General features: G+C 44.1%; 1 pseudogene; it reads left to right on the top strand.

Moving 5' to 3' along the window:
- The first annotated feature begins 692 nt into the window (after positions 1-692).
- On the top strand, positions 693-899 carry LOC142260816 (U2 spliceosomal RNA; annotated as a pseudogene).
- The last annotated feature ends 3,238 nt before the right edge of the window (positions 900-4,137 follow it).

The following is a 4,137-nucleotide window of genomic DNA, read 5'->3' as shown; positions in this document are numbered from 1 at the left end:
AGCTGCGCCCACTTCCTGTATGGGAGTGGAATGCAGTGAGGCTAATGGAACGCACGCCTGCGCATTTGTGTTTAACGTCGCGCATGTGCAGAACGGAGAAAAGGCTGCGCTCACTTCCTAATGAAAGGGAGTGAGACGCAGCTGGGAAGGGAAGGGAAAAGATTAGGGTTTGGGGATGATGAAAGGGCTTTCTACGGGCAAGGATGGCAAAGGGTGGCAGTGACGGAAAGTCAGGCAGCCTGTCCTGTCCTGTCCTGTCCGTCCGTCTTTTTGTATCATGAATTGGAAAGACTGCAAGGGGGAGGGGAGGTGCTTGGAGGAGGAGGAGTTATTCAGATTAATTGCAGTGGGCGGCGGCTGCAAAAAGCATCATTCTTCTTGTTTTTGCTCTGCAAAACAGCCTTTTCAAGGGTTGGCTTGGGTGACAAAATGTCTTCTGTAGGCGTGGGTTTGTCTCCCTCTCCCTAAGATGTGTCCGGTATAGGCCAGGGTGCCACTCAAGGCCGTAACCAATTCGGGTTATAGCTTCTCGGCCTTTTGGCTAAGATCAAGTGTAGTTTCGGAGGACGCTACCTTGGTCGGTACTGGAAGGTGCCTGGGATTGCACGTCTGCCGGCCTTGAGGAAGTGTGTGCGCCTTCTGGTGACACATAGCCCTCTTGTGCCTGGACGGTTCCCAGGCAACGGGAGGCGATCACCTTTGTTATTTTGAAGTCCTACTGATAAACAGAAAAAAAAAAAAATTAAATCTGTTCTTATCAGTTTAATATCTGATACGTCCCCTCTCTGGGGACCATATATTAAATGGATTTTTAGAACAAGGAGATGGAAAAAATCTTGCTCTGTCCACTCCACGCATTGACCTGGTATTGCAGTACCTCCAGGACCGGTGCACCCCTTCTTAACCCAGTTTCCAAAAGCAGAACTCAATTCACCTGATTCAAATGAGCCCCATTAGTGAATTGAAAGAAAGCAAAAACTTTATATGCACCTCAATTTGGCCAATTCACTTTTCACACTTTCACCCTTTTTTTTATCTTTCACACCTTTTACTTGCTTTATTGATGCAAAAGCTGTGCCAAATAGCAAACTCATCTCCACTCAACTTGACCAACTCTGCTATGTCCCGTGCAGTATCTTATTCTCAGTCTTATCTAGATCATTTGCAATTGAATAGAATAGATCCCTTTTGGACACATTGGATTCAGCTGCTGCAGTGACTGCAGGTGTTAGAAGATGCAGACTTGGCATCAGGTGCTGTCTATCAGATTCCACTCCAATTAAAGCTTCCATTGTTTTTCGGTGTTTTCTTTGAGCAATGATGATGTCTTTAGTGATCTGTTGGCTCCCTCTCCTGGAGGAAGAGTTTGCTTGCTCTTGGACTTTCAAAAAGAGAGGTCATGATAGACATTTAGCTTCTGAGCCCAATTGGGGACAGTCATGGGTGATGAATGTTTTGCAACCTGCTGCGAAGCCTGATACCGCAATATAAGGAACGTCAAATACTAAGAATGGGCGGCCTATGAAAGAATTAGTACTTTCATTAAGCATACTTAAACGGCTAATTGGGAATAGACAAACTGTAAAAAGCCCTCTGAGAAAGCCCCTCTCTAACCTTTGTTAGTAAGCTTTTCTGTAGTCTGCCTGTTGATGTATTTTCCGTTTGAACAGTGCACAACATGAAGTGACGGAACACTGGCTTGTCACAATGTCCCCCGCTGACATCACGATAGCGCTGCTGCCTAGAAAGCCAGCTGCGCAGCAGAAGTTGCTCTTTGGGTGGGATGGTGGGCTAATGTATCTATTCCTGCTTGGTGTGAGTTTGACATGATCTAGAGCAACGAGTTCCAGCGGCTAGCGGTTGATTATTGGCTGTAATGGGGCTTTCTGGCTGGTGCCAGCCTTTCTTCTTAGCACACAGGAACCACAATCCCTACACCATGCTTCGATGGATTCTCTCATCCCAGCCCAGTAAAACTACATATTTCACACAGTTATAAGCAGCCCATGGGCATTCACCTGGATTAAAACCCATAACAGCTCATAGACCAAACAATCAATCTACCACTGGACCAAAGACAGGAAGCTAAATCCACTGCCTGCGGTAACTAACTTAATCCTATAGTCTACTCACACAACAAACCCAAGAGAAAGGAAAAAAACATGGCTTCGATTATCCATCCAATGAAAACGCATAACCATTGTGAGCCATTGGACAATGCAATTGCACACATGGTGACATGGTGCACGGCCCAATGAATCAAGTCTGTACTTCATATTCACGGTTTAAGCCCTTGGGTTCTAATGTGTCCAGAGTACATATCCAGAAAGATTCCCTTTCTTTGTGCTAAGCACAAGTCAACAATACGTTGTAAGCAGATTCTATTACCAGTCCCACACCATTTTGTGACGCATAATCGCACAGTGGCCCAATTAAGATTCCAAGTCATCGAACATGTCCCAGCCATACGCAGAGGAGGCGATAGAATTAGGAAGCTCAAAGAAAGGGAATCTTTCTGGATATATACTCTGGGCACGTTGGAACCCAAGGGCTTAAACCATGAATATGAAGAACCGACTTGATTCATTGGGCCGTGCACATTTTTTCTAACGCCCGGTTCTTTTTCGTGTTCACACTATATATGGTTCCAGTATGTATGGAGTTCCATTCTTCCTTGTTTTTTATTTGTCATGTTTGTCTGATTACCTTGTCTAACAGTTTTTTCTCCCCTTTCTTTACCTTCCAGGTTCCCATAGTCACGTGAAATATCCCTGTTGCACTTGATTACGGCTCACTATTCACTATAGGATGTCTTATATCTAACATCACACTCTCACCCATCAGCACTCTATAGGTTTGTATAAGGTATGCGCTTACACATCCGGTCCTCCATAGGTATTTCCACTTATGTAGCACTATCCCTATGATCACTCATAACTCATACCCTTGTAGTCAATTACAGCCTCCTCTCTCCCCTCTCCCCTTCTCCCTTTCCATCTATAATTTTGCCAGTACAATATTAGTTTACATTAGGCACACACTCACATATTCCTTTCCTTAGTGACTTATTGTAATTCACATTCGCATACAATTCTCTATGCCTGCCCCATTACTACATTCATACCTACTTGACCCTATCCTGATACCCCTTGTCTCACCTTGTTGGTCCCTACACCTGTTATCATCTCCTTTCCTGTGTCTGTCTTGTCACACAACACATTTTAGCATATCCCTTGTGCTCCTTATTACCTGTCCTGCCTATTAGAATTATGTCCATTATGTCCATGCATGGCCCAATGAATCAAGTCTGTACTTCATATTCATGGTTTAAGCCTTTGGGTTCCAATGTGCCCAGAGTATATATCCAGAAAGATTCCCTTTCTTTGAGCTTCCTAATTCTATTGCCTCCTCTACGTATGGCTTGGACATGTTCGATGACTTGGAATCTTAATTGGATCACTGTGTGATTATGCGTCACAAAATGGTGTGGGACTGGTAATAGAATCTGCTTACAATGTATTGTTGACTTGTGTTTAGCTCAAAGAAAGAGAATCTTTCTGGATATGTACTCTGGGCACATTAGAACCCAAGGGCTTAAACCGTGAATATGAAGTAAAGACTTGATTCATTGGGCCGTGCACCATGTCACCATGTGTCCAATTGCATTGTCCAATGGCTCACAATGGTTATGCGTTTTCATTGGATGGATAATCGAAGCCATGTTATTTTCCTTTCTGTTGGGTTTGTTGTGTGAGTAGCCTATAGGATTAAGTTGGTTACCGCAGGCAGTGGATTTAACTTCCTGTCTTTGGTCCAGTGGTAGATGGATTGTCTGGTCTATGAGCTGTTATTGGTTTGAATGCAGGTGAATGCCCATGGGCTGCTTATGACTGTGTAAAATATGTAGTTTTACTGGGCTGGGATGAGAGAATCCATTGAAGCATGGTGTAGGGATTGTGGTTCCTGTGTGCTAAGAAGAGAGGCTGGCACCAGCCAGAAAGCCCCATTGCAGCCAATAATCACTTAATAACTTTTTCAACTTGTCATCATATGGGAGGCCTTCCATTCCTTGTAGTAGTCTAGTTGCCCACCTTTGAACTGACTCTAACTTCTGAATGTCCTTTTTAAAATGTGGAG

This window comes from Anomaloglossus baeobatrachus, unplaced genomic scaffold (assembly GCF_048569485.1).
Source record: "Anomaloglossus baeobatrachus isolate aAnoBae1 unplaced genomic scaffold, aAnoBae1.hap1 Scaffold_196, whole genome shotgun sequence".
In the NCBI taxonomy this organism is placed as follows: Eukaryota; Metazoa; Chordata; class Amphibia; order Anura; family Aromobatidae; genus Anomaloglossus; species Anomaloglossus baeobatrachus.
This window is presented reverse-complemented; position numbering and strand designations above follow the sequence as displayed.